General features: G+C 37.2%; 1 pseudogene; it reads left to right on the forward strand.

The window, feature by feature from the left end:
- The first annotated feature begins 1,445 nt into the window (after nt 1-1,445).
- LOC111543245 lies at nt 1,446-2,439 on the forward strand (annotated as a pseudogene).
- Nucleotides 2,440-18,811: the final 16,372 nt, after the last annotated feature.

Below are 18,811 nucleotides of genomic sequence, written 5' to 3' on the forward strand. Positions count from 1 at the left end.
AAGGCCAGCATTTCCCTGATACCAAAACCAGACAAGGACACAACAACAAAAAAAATGGTAACTACAAGCCAGTGTCTCTGGTGAATATAGATCTAAAAATACTCTAACAAAATACTAGCAAACTGAATTCAACAACACATTAAAAAGATCATTCACCATTATTCATCCCAGTGTGCAAGGATGGTTCAATATATACAAATCAATAGATGTGACACATCACATTAACAGAATGAAGGTCAAAATAATATATTTCAATAGATGCTGAAAAAGCATTTGATAAATTCACCTTCTCTTCATGATAAAAACCCTCAACAAACTGGCTATAAAAGGAACATACCTCAGAAATATAAAGACCATGTATGGCAAGCCCACAGCTAATATCATGCTTAATGGGGGAAAATTGAAAGTCTTTCTTCTAAGATCTGGCACAAGACAAGGATGCCCACTTTCACCACTTTTATTCAACATAGTACTTGAAGTCCTAGTCAGAGCAATTAGGCAAGAGAAGAAAATGAAGAGCATTCAAATTGGAAAGAAACAAGTTAAATTATCCTTGTTTGCAGATGACATGATCTTACATTTGGAAAAACCTACAGACTCCACCAAAAAAACTATTAGAACTGATAAACAAATGAAGTAGAGTTGCAGGATAGAAAATCAACATACATAAAACAATAGCATTTATATATACCAACAGTGAACAAGTTGAAAAAGAAACCAAGAAAGCAATCCCGTTTGCAATAGCTACCAAATAAATAAATAAATAAATAAATAAAACACTTAAGAATAAATTTAACCAAAGAAGTAAAGATCTATACAATGGAACCTGTAAAACACTAATGAAAACAATTCAAGAGGACATAACAAATGAAAATATATTCCGTGCTCTTAGATCAAAAGAATTAATATTGTTATACTATCCAATGCAATCTACATATTCAATTAAATCCCTATCAAAATACCAATGAGAACTACAATCTCTGGCTCTTCTCTGGCCAGCAGCAGTGTTTCCTTTTTTCCTCCTACCATTGCCATCTCTGCCTCTTCTCATCCATTCTCATGCTGTTGCATGTTTTTACCTCCACGTTGTTCCCACAGCCTATGGCCCAGGCCACCTTGGATATTTCTGTTGAAGGTAACCACATCTCTCCTTAAAAATATCACGAAAAAAGAGAAGATGCTTTACCCAAATCTTTGAGCCATTATCTCATGGCAAACTTTCTGTCCAAGTATACACCTACCCAGAGGGCCTAGGAGAATTGCTGTATAGACAGCAGTTCAACTTCAGACACTGAGCCACCTTGGGAACCCAGCTGATGATGGGGGATTCCATCTCTCAACTTGTCCATTTTGTTGCATATTCTAAGAACCAAGACATAGGCTTGGTAACCCATTCCTTATTTTTCCTAGTTTATGACTTTTAGTTTTGTGAAAATTCAGCTGAGATGACAGGATTTATTGATGATGCAAACTATTTCATTGGTCTGTTGGATGAAGGAACAAACCTTATAAATGTTATTGATAACTATGTTTTTTGAACATTCTCTGACAAGGCAAAAATCTTTTTTTGTGGGAGATCTTGGAAAGACTGTGAAGAAACACAGTCAATGGCAGAATGTAGTGGCTCAGATAAAGCCATTCTACACAGTGAAGTGCAACTCTACTCCAGCTGTACTTGAGATTTTAACAGCTCTTGGCACTGGATTTGCTTGTTCCAATAAAAATGAAATGGCTTTAGTAAAAGAGTCATGTGTATCTGCAGAAAACATTTATGTAAGTCCTTACAAGCAAGTGTCTCAAATAAAGTATGTAGCAGAAGTTGGAGCAAATATTATGACATGAAGCAATAAAATTGAATTGAAGAAAACTGTATGTAATCACCCAAATGCCAAGACTGTTTTTCCTTAAGTTCACTTGATTCACCTATTGCTGGATTTGTGAGCACTAACAACATAACCAACATACTTCTTACAATCTTCAGGCTTCACGTGTGCAGATGATGATGTAAATGAACTCTGCCTTGATCATCTCCTCTTCTCTTAGGGTCTTGCCACATTTTGCAACAGAAGATAATATTGGTGGTGAAGAGGGTAGCATGAAGTTTGGCACTTCCCCGAATAACTGTAAGCATTTTTTTGGAATGTGCTAAGAAACTTGATTTCCAAATGATTGGGGTTAAAATTTCATGTTTTAAGTGCTTGCAAAGAATCTCAAGTATATGCACATGCTCTATCTGATGCTCGATGTGTGTTTGGCATGGTTAGAGACTTTGGTTTTATCATGAACATGTTAGATATTTGTGGAGGCTTCATAGGAATTATTAATTGGTATGAGATGCAAGATGCAGGAATTACTTCAGACACAATGATGAAGAAATTCTTCTTTGTGCCTTCATGCATTCAGCTGAGCCAAGAAGACAGCATTTCCACTGAAGCGTAAACAGTCATTATTGCTTTTTTAAAATCACATGTATGTACACTTTTTAAAAATTTTATGTTTCCATAAGTTTTTGAAGAACAGGTGGTATTTGGTTACATGCATAATTTCTTTAGTGGTGATTTGTGAGATTTTGGCGCACCCATCACAGTATACGCTCTACCCAATTTGTAGTCTTTTATCCCTCACCCTGTTCTCACCCTTTCCCTCTGAGTCCCCAAAGTCCATTGTATTATTCTTATGCTTTTGCATCCTCATAGCTTAACTCCCACTTGTGAATGAGAACATATGATGTTTGGTTTTCCATTCCTGAGTTATTTCACTTAGAATGTAGTCTCCAATCCCAACCAGGTTGCTGCAAATGCCATTAACTCTTTCCTGTTTATGGCTGAGTAGTATTCCATCGTATATATATACCACAGTTTCTTTATCCACTCATTGATTGATGGGCATTTGGGCTGGTTCTACATTTTTGTAACTGCAAATTGTGCTGCTGTAAATATGCACATGCAAGTATCATTTTTTGTATAGTGACTTCTTTTGCTCTGGGAAGATATCCAGTAGTGGGATTGCTGGATCAAATGGTAGTTCTACTTTTAGTTCTTCAAGGAATCTCCACACTGCTTTCCATAGTGTTCATACTAGTTTGCATTCCCACCAGCAGTGTAGAAGTATTACCTTTTCAACACATCCACACCAATATCTATTATTTTTTAATTTTTTGATTATGACCATTCTTGTAGCATAGCAGGACAAGCCGCAGACAAGAACCCCTCAGACACTGAGCTGTAGAAGGAAAGGGCTTTATTCAACTGGGAGCATTGGCAGACTCACATCTCCAAAAACCGAGCTCCCTGAGTGAGAATGCCTGTCCCCTTTAAGGGTTTACAACTCTAAGGGAGTCTGCGTGAGAGGGTCATGATCGATTGAGCAAGCAGTGGGTATGTGACTGGGGCTGCATGCACCAGTAATCAGAACAGAACAGAACAGAATAGAACAGGACAGGGATTTTCACAGTGCTTTTCCATACAGTATTTGAAATCTACAGATAACACAAGCAGTTAGGTCAGGGGTTGATTATTAACTACCAGGCCTAGCATGCGGTGCTGAGCTGTCGGCCTGTGGGTTCCATTTCTGCCTTTTAGTTTTTGCTTCTTTCTTTGGAGACAGAAATTGGGCATAAGACAATATAAGGGTGGTCTCCTCCCTTAGTAGGAGTAAGGTGGTATTGCAGTGTGGTTTTGATTTGCATTTTATTTATCATTAGTGATGTTGAGCATTTTTGTCATATGTTTGTTGGCCATTTCTATATCTCCTTTTGAGAATTATCTATTCATGTTGTTAGCCCACTTTTTGATGGGATTGTTTTTTCTTTGCTTATTTGTTTGAGTTATTTATAGTCCTTTGTTGAATATATAGATTGTGAAGATTTTCTCCCACTCTGTGGGTTTTCTGTTTATTCTGTTGACTGTTGCTTTTGTCATGCAAAGCTCTTTAGTTTCATTAAGCCCCACCTATTTATCTTTGTTTTTATTGCATTTACTTTTGGGTTCTTGGTCATGAAATCTTTGCCTAAGCCTATCAGTGTCTAGAAGGGTTTTTTTCCAATTGTTATCTTCTAGAATTTTTATAGTTTCAGGTCTTAGATTTAAGTCCTTCATCCATCTTGAGTTGATTTTTGTATAAGGTGAGAGATGAGGATAATTTCTTTCTCCTACATGTGACTTGCCAGTTATCCCAGAACCGTTTGTTGAATAGGGTGTCCTTTCCCTACTTTATGTTTTTGTTTGCTTTGTTGAAGATGAGTTGGCTATAAATATTTGGGTTTATTTGTGGGTTCTCTATTCTGTTCCTTTGGTCTGTATGCCTATTTTTATACCAGTACTGTGCTGGTGACTATGGCCTTATAGCGTAGTTTGAAATCAGATAATGTGATGCCTCCAGATTTGTTATTTTTGCTTGGTCTTGCTGTGGCTATGTGGGCTCTTTTTGGTTCCATATGAATTTTAAGATTTTTTTTTCTAGTTCTGTGAAGCATGATGGTAGTATTTTGACAGAAATTGCATTGAATTTGTAGATTGCCTTTGGCAGTATGGTCATTTTCACAATGTTGATTCTACCCATTCACGAACATGGGACGTTTTTCAATTTGTTTGTGTATTCAGTGATTTCTTTCAGCAGTGTTCTATAGTTTTCCTTGTAGAGGTCTTTCACATCCTTGGTTAGGTATATTCCTGAGTATTTTATTTTATTTTGCAGCTATTGTGAAAGAGGTTGAGTTCTTGATTTGATTCTCAGATTGGTTGCTGTTGGTGTATAGCAGAGCTACTGATTTTTGTACATTAATGTTGAATCCTGGAACTTTGCTGAATTCATTTATTAGTTCTAGGAGCTGTTTGAAGGAGTCTAGGGTTTTCTAGGTATACAATCCTATCATCAGTAAAACAGCAAGAGTTTTACTTCCTTTTTACTGATTTGGCTGCCCTTTATTTCTTTCTCTTGTCTGATTGCTCTGGCTGGGACTTCCAGTACTGTGTTGGATAGAGGTGGTGAGAGCTCTTCTTCCAGTTCTCAGAGGGAATGCTTTCAGCTTTTCCCTGTTCACTATAATGTTGGCTGTGGGTTTGTCATAGATAGCTTTTATTACATTAAGATATGTCCCTTGTATGCCAATTTTGCTGAGAGTTTTAATCATAAAGGATGCTGGATTTTGTCAAAAGCTTTTTCTGCATCTATTGAGATGATCATGTGGTTTTTGTTTTTAATTCTGTTTGTGTGGTGTATCACATTTATTGACTTGTGTATGTTAAACCATCCCTGCATCCCTGATATGAAACCCACTTGATAATTGTGGATTATTCTGCTATGCTGTTGGATTCAGTTAGCCAGTGTTTAGTTAAGGATTTTTGCATCTATGTTCATCAGGGATCTTGGTCTATAGGTTTCTTTTTTTGTTATGCCCATCCCTGGTTTTGGTATTAGGGTGATCCATCCCTGGATTTTTTTTTTTTTTTTTTTTTTTTTGGTTGGAAATTTTTTTTTATTACCGTTTCAGTCTCACTGCTTGTTATTGGCCTGTTCAGGGTTTCTAATTCTTCCTGATTTAAGTAAAGAGGTTTGTGCATTTCCAGGAATTTATCCATCTCCTCCAGATTTTCTAGTTTATGCAGGTAAAGGTGTTCATAGTAGCCTTGAATGATCTTTTGTTTTTCTGTAATGTTGGTTGTAGTATCTCCTGTTTTGTTTCTAATTGAGCTTACTTGAACTGTCTCCTTTCCTTGGTTAATCTTGCTAATAGCTTATCAATTTTATTTACCTTTTCAAAGAACCAGCTCTTGGTTTCATAATTCTTTTGTATTATGTTGGTTTCATATTCATTTAGTTCTGCTCTGATCTAGTTATTTCCTTTTTTCTGCTGGGTTTGGGTTTTGTTTATTCTTGTTTCTCTAGTTCCTTGAGGTGTGACCTTAGATTGTGTATTTGTGCAGTTTTGGACTTTTTGAGGTAGGCATTTAAGGCTATGAACTTTCCTCTGAGCACTGCCTTTGCTGTATCCCAGAGGTTTTGATAGGTTGTGTCACTATTACCTTTCAGGTCAAAGAATTTTTAAAATTTTCATCTTGATTTCATTGATGACCAATGATAATTCAGGAGCAGGTTATTTAATTTTCATGTGTTTGCATAGTTTTGAAGTTTTCTTTTGGAGTTGATTTTCAGTTTTATTCCACTGTGGTCTGTGAGAGTACTTGATATAATTTTGATTTTCTTAAATTTACTGAGACTTGTTTTGTGGACCATCATATGGTCTATCTTGGTGAATGTTTCACATGCTGTTGAATAGAATGTATATTCTGCAGTTGTTGGGTAGAATGTTCTGTAAATATCTGTTAAGTTCATTTGTTCCAGGATATCGTTTAAATCCATTGTTTCTTTGTTGACTCTCTGTCTCAATGACTTGTCTAGTGCTATCAGTGGAGTATTGAAGTCCCCCACTATTATTGTGTTGCATTCTATCTTGTTTCTTAGGTCTAGTAGTAATTGTTTTATAAATTTGGGAGCTCCAGTGTTAGTTCCATATATATTTAGGATTGTAATATTTTCCTGTTGGACAAGGCCTTTTGTCTTTATATAATGTATCTCTTTGTCTTTTTTTGCCGTTGCTTTAAAGTTTGTTTTATCTAATATAAGAATAGCTACTCCTGTTCGCTTTTGGTATCCATTTGCATGGAATGTTTTTTTCCATTTCTTTACCATGTTTATGTGAGTCCTTTTGTGTTGAGTATCTTGAAGGCAGCAGATACTTGGTTGGTGAATTAGTATTCACTGTGCAATTCTGTATCTTTTAAATGGAGCATTTAGGCTGTTTACATTCAATGTCAGTATTGAGATGTAAAGTACTATTCTATTCATTGTGCTATTTGTTGCCTGTATACCTTGTTTTTGTTTGTTTGTTTGTTTGTTTTTGAGACGGAGTCTCACTCTATAGCCCAGGCTGGAGTGCAGTGGCGCAATCTTGGCTCACTGCAAGCTCCGCCTCCTGGGTTCATGCCATTCTCCTGCCTCAGCCTCCCAAGTAGCTGGGACTACAGGCGCCAGCCACCACATCCAGCTAATTTTTGATATTTTTAGTAGAAACGGGGTTTCACCATGTTAATCAGAATGGTCTTGATCTCCTGACCTCATGATCCACCTGCCTTGGCCTCCCAAAGTGCTGGGATTCAGGTTTGAGCCACCATGCCTGGCCTACCTTTTTTTTTTTTTTTTTGTAGTTTTGTTTTACAGATGCTGTGAGATTTATGCTTTAAAGAGGTTCTGTTTTGATGTGTTTCCAGGATTTGTTTCAAGATTTAGAACTCCTTTTACCAGTTCTTGTAGTGCTGGCTTGGTAGTGGCAAATTCTCTCAGTATTTGTTTGTCTGAAAAAGACTGTACGTTTCCTTCATTTGTGAAGCTTAGTTTTTTGCTGGATACAGAATACTTGGCTGATAATTGTTTTGTTTAAGGAGGCTGAAGATAGGGCCCCAATCCCTTCTAGTTTCTAGTTCCTACTGAGAAATCTGCTGTTAATCTGATAGGTTTTCCTTTATAGGTTACCTGGTGCTTTTGCCTCACAGCTGTTAAGGTTACATCCTTTGTCTTGACTTTAGATAACCTGGTGACAGTGTGTCTAGGTGATGATTTCTTTGTGATGAATTTCCCAGGTGTTCTTTGAGTTTCTTGTATTTGGATGTCTAGGTCTCCACCAAGGCCAGGGAAGTTTTTCTTAATTATTCTCCTAAATATGTTTTTCAAACTTTTAGATTTCTCTTCTTCCTCAGGAACATCAATTATTCTTAGGTTTGGTCATTTAACATAATCCCAAACTTCTTGGGGGCTTTGTTCATTTTGTAAAATTCGTTTTTCTTTGTCAGATTAGGTTAATTCTTCAAGCTCTGAAGTTCTTTCTTCTGCTTGTTCATTTCTATTGCTGAGATTTTCCAGTGCATTTTGCATTCTCTAAGTGTGTTCTTTGTTTCCTGAAGTTGTGATTGTTTTTTATCTATGCTATCTACTTCACTGATGATTTCTCTTCTCATTTCTTGTATCGTTTTTTGGATTTCTTCAAATTGGACTTCACATTTCTCTGGTGCCTCCTTGATTAGCTTAATAATCAACCTTCTAATTTTTTTGTTTGTTTGTTTTTTCAGGTAAATCAGGGGTTTCTTCTTTGTTTGGATCCATTGCTGGTGAGCTAGTGTGATTTTTTTCGGGGTGTGAAAGAACCTTGTTTTTTCATATTACCAGAATTGCTTTTCTGGTTCCTTCTCATTTGGGTAGGCTATGTTAGAGGGAAGATCTGGATCTCAAGGCTACTGTTCAGATAATTTTGTCCCAAGGGGTATTCCCTTGATGTATTACTCTCCCCCTTTTTCTCATTTTCCTGAGAACTGAGCTGCAGTGATTATTATTTCTCTTCTGGATCTAGCCACCCAGGAAAGCTGCCAGGCTCTGGCTGGTACTGGGGATTGTCTGCACAGAATCTTGTAATGTGAACTATCTGTAGGTCTCTCAGCCATGGATACCAGCACCTGCACTGGTGGAGGTGGTAGAGGAGTGAAATGGACTCTGAGAGTCCTTAATTTTGGTTGTTTAATGCACTATTTTTTTTGCTGTTTGGCCTCCTGCCATGAGATGGCACTTTCAAGAGAGCATTGGCTATGGTAGCATAGGGAGGATTAGGTGTTGGGTAGGGCCCTACAACTCCCAAGAGAATATGCCCTTTGTCTTCAGCTACCAGGGTGGCTAGGGAAGGTCCATCATGTGCAAGGAGGGTTAGGCATGTCAAGCTCAGACTCCCCTTGGGTGGGGCTTGCTGCAGCTGCTGTGGGGCTTGGGAGTATGGTTCAAGGTTAATGGAGATATGTTCTCAGGAGGATTATGGCAGTCTCTGCTTTGTTATGCAGGTTGTCAGGGAGGTAGGGGAAAGCTGGCAGTTACAGGCCTCCCCTAGCTTCCACGAAATCCAAAAGGGAAATCCAAAAGGTCCGTCTCACTCCCACCGTGCTCCTACCCACAACAGCACCAAGTCTGTTTACAGGCAGTGATAGAACAAAGCTGAGAAATTCCCCCCAGCTACCAGCCTCCCAGCTAAGAAAGCAACCAGGGTTTTCTGACCTCCCCACCTGTCAGCACACAGGATTCACACCCTCCCCTGAGTTCTGGCCAGGAGACTTTGCATTCAGTTGGAGTTCTTACAGAGTTCAACTGGAAGTTTCCTTCTCACTGTGGTTTTTTTCTAGTACCTAGAGCAGCCGTCCCCAGGGACCTTTGTGAGACAAATCAGGTTTCCTGGGGACCCAGAGAGCCCACAGGGCTTTTCCCGCCACTTTCTCTATCCCTGTATTTTGCTTGGCTCTCTAAATTAACTCGGTTCCAGGTAAGGTCAAATCCTTCTCCTGTGATCCAGACCTTCAGGTTCCCCAGTGAAGATGTGTTTGGGGGCAGATAATCCCCCTTTCCCACTTAGCTTGAGCGCTCACAGTATTTGGGTTGTCTCCTAGGTTCTGCAGGAGCAGTCTGCTTCCTTCAGAGGATCTGTGGATTCTCTAGGCTTTCCTAGTATATTCCTGCAGGAGTTCTGGAGCAAAAGTTCATCATATGAGTTTCCACATGCTGCTTGGTCTGTCCAAGAGGGAGCTCCAATCTAGGCTTGCCTCTTATCCACCATTTTTCTCCACATTAACACTTCTTTTTAGGTCTGAAGTTGCAGGTTAAGCTTGTCTGGTCAGCATTCCAGTAAGCAAAAAAAAAAAAAAAAAAAAAAATTCAACAATCTTATTTTGTTAGTTCTCTTGAAAACAAAAGCTGTTAGTAATAGCTATATGGGACCAGAAAAAAATCAGCTTTCATCTATAATTCATAGGAAGTAATAAGAGATTTAGGTAATATCTCCAGATTTGAACCTACCAGTCTGTCCTGCCCTTTAAGCATTTAAAATAAAATGTGCAACAAAATGGATGACTTAGTGGAGATGGAAGCCCATTAATTAGGTTCCCTATTAAAACATTTACATACAAGCACACAGTTTTAATACTAAAGATTTGTGTTTAAAAGGCTTATAAAGTTGTCTTTCACACAGATATATCAAATGTTAGTGGAAGAACAGTATGGCTTCATTAGATACATTCAGTGTATTTAGAATGCGTAAATTTATACTTTGAACTGTAGTTTAATAAATGTAAAATTGCATCATAGTATTTGTTGTATTTGACCTAATGTTACCCTTGTATGACTGCAATTAAATTTTGTGTAGATTTTACTTTTTTTCAGGCTAAAACTTTGAGAAAGGGGCCAGCTAGCAAAGATTTTAAAATAGATGTATATATGAACTGTTCTGAAGGGTTTTTTTTCTTTATACCCATTTTTGTTGGGCTCAGTCCATTTTTCAGTTATTTGATTAGTAATTTAAGTAAAGTGTTTGGTAAATTATTGTGAAGTTCAGATTCATTATGGAGAGTTGATATGCAATAAGCATGATGTTTAACAATGTTAACACCAATATGTTAATCCTGTGTAAATCAGTTGTAATAATTAATAGTTGTTTCTGTATAGAAAGAGTACAGAGTACCTTAGTAAATCTCTGAATCACAAATCTTGTAGCTGAAATGGAAGAGTCTTTAAAAATACTTTGAATAAAAATGGGGAGAAGACAATAAAACTGCAGAAAACTGAAGAGCATTAAAACTTAGAGAAGGGCTACATCTTTATCCAGAAACCTGATGCTCTTTTGCCCAGAATATTTAAATTCAGAGTTGGGATAAAGCACATTTATTTTCTTCAATTACAGTGATTTCAAATTTAGGATCATTTTTATTATTGGTTTGAATTATTCCCTTAGTTTCTTATTATTTTCCATTTGTAAAGCTTAGTCATTACTTTTAATTCTTTTCATACTAAAATTGTAGGGTTGTTAGGGAAGGAATGTTAGTGTCAATAACCTGACAGTTGTTGCCAGGAATTTGCTTTGTTTATGACTGGTATATTAGTAATCCTAGATCTCAGAATCACCATAGTAATACATAACAGGGATCATTTTTTCTTAACTTATTCTATGTCCAGATGTGGAATTTCTGTCTCTCAAGAGGAAATGTGATTTCACTTTGGTGCCAGTGGACAGAAAATTATATCTGTGCTACATAGGAGAAGTTTGGAATGCACTTAGCCCATTTCCTATTTAGAAAAAAAGGTGCAGCTCATTGCCAGAGCTCATATAATTTTATATAAACACACTCTTTGAGGCTGAAGGAAATCTGATTTTCAATGTAAAAATAAAATACAAAAGCTGTTCTTGGAGTTATTTCTAAACAGAACTTGTCTTTAATCCTAATGTAACAGAAACATATATGATGTTATATTAGTATTAGAGACAAGAGTATTTTAAGGACAAATGAGAAATGGGTTATTAGCTGGTTTTTACACCTTGACTTCAAGGATTAAAGAAATTGATCGTGAATCTATAATAAATTTCAGTCTCTTAAATCAATAAGTGCTTAATAATTTTTTATTTGACTAATGCCCATTTGAATTTCATGGGTTCTATTAATTTTAAAAATGTAGAACCCCAATCCATTGTCATTAATTGCCTTTGGACTTTTCTGAGGTATAATATGGGGTTTTATGCAGAATTCTAAGCTACCATGGAATTTGTATTTTTTGCCATAACAAGGAAGAAGAATTATTTCCCATCTTCTTTATATGTTAATGCATTGTTGTCTTCCAGAAATGCCAAAGCTTTTAAAAGACCGTGCAACTTTGAGTCCTTGGCTTGACTATACAGGCTTGAACTTCCTGGCATATCAGTTTTGCCATATCTGCAGGAGAGCTGTTCTATGTGAAACAGCTCAGAGTTGCACCTATCACTTGTGAATGATGTGGTAACTTTAAGACATTCAGTATTATATTTGAAGTTTTAACCTATGTATTTTAATTTAATAATTTAATTTAATTTATTAATCTAAAACGTTTTGATTAATAAAAAAAGTTTTACACTATTGTAATCTCAGTTCAAAAGTTAACTGAAAATGTAAAACCCAAATTGTTTACATATAGTAAATTGAACTGTAAAGGTAAACAAACAAAAATACCAATGACATTCTTCACAGAAATAGAAGAACAATCCTAAGATTTACATGGAATCCAAAAGACCCCAAACAGCCAAAGCAATCCTGAGCAAAAAGAACTAATTGGGAGGTATTACACTACTCACCTTCAAAATATACTACAAAACTATAGTAACCAAAACAGCATGGTACTGACATAAAAGCAGACACATACACCAATGGAATAGAATAGAGATCCCAGAAATAAATCCACATGTTTACAGTCAACTTATTTCTGGCAAAAGTGCCAAGACCAAGTACGTACATTGGGAAAAGGACAGTCTTTTCAATAAATAGTTCTAGGAAAACTAGATAATCATATGCAGAAGAATAAAACTAAACCGTTATCTCTCATCACATACAAAAATCAAATCAAAATGGATTAAAGACTTAAATGTAAGACCTGAAACTATGAAACTACTACAAGACAATATTGGGGGAATACTTCAGGTGATTGGTCTGGGCAAAGATTTTGGGGGGTAAGATATCAAAAGCATAGCAAAAATAGACAAATGGATTACATAAAGCCCACTTCTGCACAGCAAAGGAAACAATCAACAAAGCAAAAAGAAAACATATAGAATGGGAAAAAATAATTGCAAAATCTCAATTCAAGAAGGAACTAATAAACAGAATATATAAGGAACTCAAGCAACTCAAGAACAACAACAAAATTCCAATCAAAATTAGACAAAAGATCTGAATAGGTATTTCTCAAAAGAAGACATAGAAATGGTCAACAACTATATTAAAAATTCTCAACACTGCTAATCACCGGAGAAATGCAAATCAAAACCACAATGAGATAGCGTGTCATTCCAATTTTAACTGTTGTCAAAAAGACAGAAAATTACAGATGCTGGCAAGGATGTGGAGAAATGACAATGTTCATACACTGTTTGTGAGAATGTAAATCAGTACAGCCTTATGGAAAACAGTATGGAGGTTTTTTAAAAACTAAATATGGAACCACCACTGATCCAGCAATCCTACTGCTGGGTATATATTCATTCGAAAGAAAGAAAATCAGTATTATCAAAGAGATATCTGAACTCTCATGTTTATGGTAGCACTATGCATAATAGCCAAGATATGAAATCAACCTAAGTGCCCATCAATGGATAAATGGATTTTTAAAAATGTAGCATTATATACACAATTGAATATTATTCAGCCATTAAAAAGAATACAATTTTATCATATGCAGCAACTTGGATAGAACTGTAGGACATTACACTAAGTGAAATAAGCCAGGCATGGAAAGACAAATATCACATGTTCTCACTTATATGTGGGAGCTACAATAATTGATTTCATGGAGGTAGATAGTAGAATGGTGATTACCAGAGGCTAGGAAGGGGAGGAAAGGGGGGGAATGAAGAGAATTTCATTAATAAGTACAAAAATATAATTAGATTAAAGTAATAAGTTTTAGTTTTGTTTGATAGCACAGTAGGATGGATATAGGTAACAATAATTTATTGTATATTTAAAAATAGCTAGAAGAGAAGATTTACAATGTTCCCAATACAAAGAAATGATAAGTGTTTGAGGTGATGAATATTCTAACTAACCTGATGTGATAATTTATATATTGTTTGCATGCATCAAAATACCCCGTGTACCCTGTATGTACAATTATTATGTATCAGTTTTTAAAAAAGATTGGTAATGTAAGCAGAGAGATAGAAATTCTAAGAAAAAAAAAAAAAAGAAATGCTAGAGATCAAAAACATTTTAAGAGCCAGATGCAGTGACTCATGCCTGTGATCCCAGCACTTTGGAAGGCTAAAGCAGGAGGATTGCTTGAGCCCAGGAGTTCAAGACTAGCCTGGGAAATATGGTGAAACCGCGTCTCTACAAAAAAATTAAACAAACAACAAAATAAATTGGCCTGACATGGTGGCATGCACCTATGGTCCCAGCTACTCAGGAGGCTGAGACAGGAGGATTTCTTGAACTTGGGAGGTCAGGGCTGCAGTGAGCCATTATTGCACCACTACACTCCAGCCTGGGCAACAGAGTGAGACCCTGTCTCAAAACAAAACAAAAGCAAACCACTGTAACACAAATGAAGAATGCCTTTTGTGACAAGACACAGCTGAGGAAAGAATCTCTGAGCTTGAGGATATGTCAATAGAAACTTCTGAAACTGAAAAGCAAAGAGAACAAAAAAACAGAGTAGAGTATTCCAGAACTGTGGAGCGACTACAAAAGTCATAATGTAATAATACATACATACATGTAATGAAAATATCAGAAAGAGAAGAAAGGAACAGAATAAGTATTTGTAACATTAATGACTGAGAATATCACAATTAATGTCAGATACCAAACCTAATATCTAGAAATCTCAAAAAACACCAAGGAGGATAAATTCCAAAACAAAAACAAGACAAAGCAGCTATAGCTAAGCATATCATATCATATTCAAACTATAGAAAATAGTTGAGTTCAACACAACTATCAATCAACAAGATATAATAGACATCTATAAACTATTTCATCCAAGAATTACAGAATACACATTCTTCTTAAGCTCACTTGGAATATTCCCATTCTGGGCTATAAAACATACCTTAACAAATGTAAAAGTAAAAATCATACAAAGAGTATTCTCAGACCACAGTGAAACAGAGCTAGAAATAAGGAACAGAAAGATGCGTGGAAATTTTCCAAATATGTGGAAACTAAACAGCACATTTCTTTTTTTTTTTTTAATTATACTTTAAGTTCTAGGGTACATGTGCATAATGTGCAGGTTTGTTACGTATGTATACTTGTGCCATGTTGGTGTGCTGCACCCATCAACTCGTCAGCACCCATCAATTCGTCATTTATATCAGGTATAACTCCCATTGCAATCCCTCCCTCCTCCCCCCTCCCCATGATAGGCCCCAGTGTGTGATGTTCCCCTTCCTGAGTCCAAGTGATCTCATTGTTCAGTTCCCACCTATGAGTGAGAACATGCGGTGTTTGGTTTTCTGTTCTTGTGATAGTTTGCTAATAATGATGGTTTCCAGCTGCATCCATGTCCCTACAAAGGATGCAAACTCATCCTTTTTTATGGCTGCATAGTATTCCATGGTGTATATGTGCCACATTTTCTTAATCCAGTCTGTCACTGATGGACATTTGGGTTGATTCCAAGTCTTTGCTATTGTGAATAGTGCCGCAATAAACATACGTGTGCATGTGTCTTTATAGCAGCATGATTTATAATCCTTTGGGTATATACCCAGTAATGGGATGGCTGGGTCATAAGGTACTTCTAGATCCTTGAGGAATCGTAAACAGCACATTTCTAAATAACATGGATCAAATAACAAGTATCAAGGGAAAGTAAAAAATATTTTAAACCAAATGAAAATAGAAAACACAACTTGTCAAAATTTGTGAGATGCAACATAAATTTGAGACTGAGGGTAATTTAAAGCATTAAATACATAGGTTAAAAAAGAAGATAAGCCCTAAAATTATTTAGCTTTTGCCTTAGGAAAGTAGACAAAAAAGAGTGATTTAAACCTAAAGCAAACAGAAGACATGAAATCATAAAAATTAGAGCAGAAATAAATGACATTTTAAAAAGAAAATCAATGGAGAAAAATCAATGAAACCAAAAATAGGTTCTTTGAAAACATCAATGAAATTGACAAAACTCTAATTAGTCTGACCAATTAAAAACAAGACACAAATTGCCAATATCAGAAAACAGAGATCATCACTACTGGTTCCAACATGTTAAAATGATTTTAAAAAAAGGAATTCTATGAAAAATTCAGTGCCCACAAATTTGACAACTTGTTTGAGATGGACTAATGTTTTGAAAGACACAAAATACCAAAACACAAGACAGGTAGATGACTTGAATAGCCCTGCATTTACTGAAGAAATGGAATCAATAATTATTTATCTTTTTGAAATAGTTATTTACCTTTTTGAAAAAGAAATCACTGGGCAGTTCCTCCTTTACTCTCTCTCTTCTGCCACCATAATAAGATGTGCCTTGCTTCCCCTTCACCTTCTGCCATAATTGTAAGTTTCCTGAGGCCTCCCCAGCCATGTGGAACTGTGAGTCAATTAAACCTCTTTCTTTTATAAGTAACACAATCTTGGGTACTATCTCTATAGCAGTACGAGAACAGACTAATACAGGAAATTGGTACCAGGAGTGGGGCACTGGTCTAAGATACTTGAAAGTGTGAAATCAACTTTAGAACTGAGTAATGGGCAGAGTTTGGAACAGTTTGGAGGGCTCAGAAGAAGAAAGGAAGATGTGGGAAATTTGGAACTTCCTAGAGACTTATTGAATGGATTTGACCAAAATGCTGATGGTGATATGGACAATGAAGTCCAGGCTGAGGTAATTCCAGATGGAGATGAGGAACTTATTTGGAACTGGTGCAAAGATCACTCTTGCTATGCTTTAGCAAACAGACTGGTGGCATTTTGTCCCTAGCCTAGAGATCTGTGGAATTTTGAGCTTCAAAGAGATGATTTAGGGTATCTAGCAGAATAAATTTCTAAGTAGCAAAGAATTAAAGAGGTGACCGGCTTTTCCTGAGAGCATACTGTTATATGCACTCACAAAGAGATAGTTTGAAATTGGAACTTACATTTAAAGGGGAAGTGGAGTGTAAAAGTTTGGAAAATTTGTAGTCTGACCATGTGGTAGAAAAGGAAAACCCAAATGGGAAGAAGTTCAAGCTGGCTGCATAAATTTGCATAAGTAATGAGAAGCCGAATGTTAATCACCAAGACAATGGGGAAAATGTCTCCAGGGAACTTCAGAGATGTTCAAGGGAGCCCCTCCCATCACAGGCCCAGAGGCCAGAGGCCTAGGAGGGAAAAATGATTTCTTGGGCCAGGCCCAGGGCCCAGCTGCTCTGTGCAGCCTTGGGACATGGCACCCTGTGTTCCAGTTACTTCAGTTCCAGCTGTGGCTAAAAGGGGACAAGGAGTAGCTCTGACTGTGGCTTCAGAGGGTGCAAGCCCCAAGCTTTGGTGGTTTCCACATAGCATTGGGCCTGCAGGTGCACAGAAGACAAAAGTTGATCTTTGGGAGCCTCCCCCTAGATTTCAGAAGATGTATGGAAATGCCTGGATGTCCAGGCAGAAGGCTGCTGTAGGGCCAGAGCCCTCATAGAGAACCTCTACTACGGCAATGCAGAGGGGAAACGTGGAGTTGGAACCCCCACACAGAGTCCCCACTGGGGCGCTGCCTGGTGGATCTGTGAGAAGAGAGTCACTGTCCTCCAAACTCCAGAAAGGTAGATTCACAGAGAGCTTGCACCCTGTGCCTGGAGAAGCTGCAGGCACTCAATGCCAGCCCATGAAAGCAGCTGCAGGGACTGTACCCTGCATAGCCACAGGGGCAGAGCTGTCCAAGGCCATGGGAGCCCACCCCTTGCATCAGCATTCCCTGGATATGGAGACACGGCATCAAAGGAGATTTTGAAGTTTTAAGATTTAATGTCTGCCTGCCTGTGTTTTGGACTTGCATAGGGCCTGTGACCCCTTTGTTCTGTTCAGTTTCTCCCATTTGGAATGGGAACATTTACTCATTGCCTGTATTGCCATTGTATCTTGGAAGTTAATAACTTGCTTTTGATTTTGCAAATTTATAGGCAGAGGGATTTGCCTTGTCTCATATGAAACTTGGGACTTGGACTTTTGAGTTAATGCTGGAATGAGTTAAGATTTGAGAGGACTATTGGGAAGGCATGATTGGTTTCAAAATGTGCAAAGGATATGAGATTTAGGAGGGGGCAGGGGTGGAATGATATGACTTGGCTCTGTGTCCCCACCAAAATCTCATCTCAAATTGTAGTCCCTATGTGTCAAGGGAGGGACCTGATGTGAGGTGACTGGATCATGGGGTCAGTTTCCCAATGTTGTTCTCATGATATTGAGGGAGTTCTCACAGATATGATGCTTTAAAAGTGTTTGGCCATTTCTCCTTCACTATCTCTCTCTTTGGCCGCCATAAGAAGATGTGCCTTGGTTTTCCTTTATTTTCCACTTATGATTGTAAGTTTCCTGAGGCCTCCCCAGCCATGCAGAACAGTGAATCAATTAAACCTCTTTTCTTTATAAATTACCCAGTCTCAGTTAGTATCTATAAAGATCCTAATACAATGTGAGAATGGACTAATACAATGTCCTTAAGAGGGAAATAGGTAAACAAAGTGTTGTACATCTGTACAATGGAATACAATTCAGAAATAAGAAGGACTGATCTAGAAAGTCATGCAAATACATGGATGAATCCTAAGTGCATATTGCTAAGTAAAATGAGCCCATCTAAAAAGGCTACACACTATACAATTCCATTTATATGACATCCTGGAAAGGCTATAGAGATAGCAAACAGTTGAGCAGTTGCCATGATTTAAGGGTGGGAAAGATTGAATAGGTGAAGCACAGGGGACTATTTTGCATGGTGGAGAAACTATTCTGTATCATACTATAATGATGAATACATGACACTATGCAAGTTCCAAGACCCATAGAACCTTACCATACAAAGAGTAGCCTTAATAGATACAAATTTTTAAAAATCATTCAGGAGGTTGAGGAAAGCTCAGCAGTGAATCCACACTGTCACAAAAGAATCTAATTGTATTACAGATATATCAAACAACCTCACTAAAAGCCATAAAGGAAAGATGTAACCTAAGTAAATTTGGAAATAAATGTAGTCTGTAAAACTAAAAGTAAAAGCAACTGTATATAAG

The sequence above is a fragment of the Piliocolobus tephrosceles genome, chromosome 14 (genome assembly GCF_002776525.5).
Source record: "Piliocolobus tephrosceles isolate RC106 chromosome 14, ASM277652v3, whole genome shotgun sequence".
NCBI lineage: Eukaryota > Metazoa > Chordata > Mammalia > Primates > Cercopithecidae > Piliocolobus > Piliocolobus tephrosceles.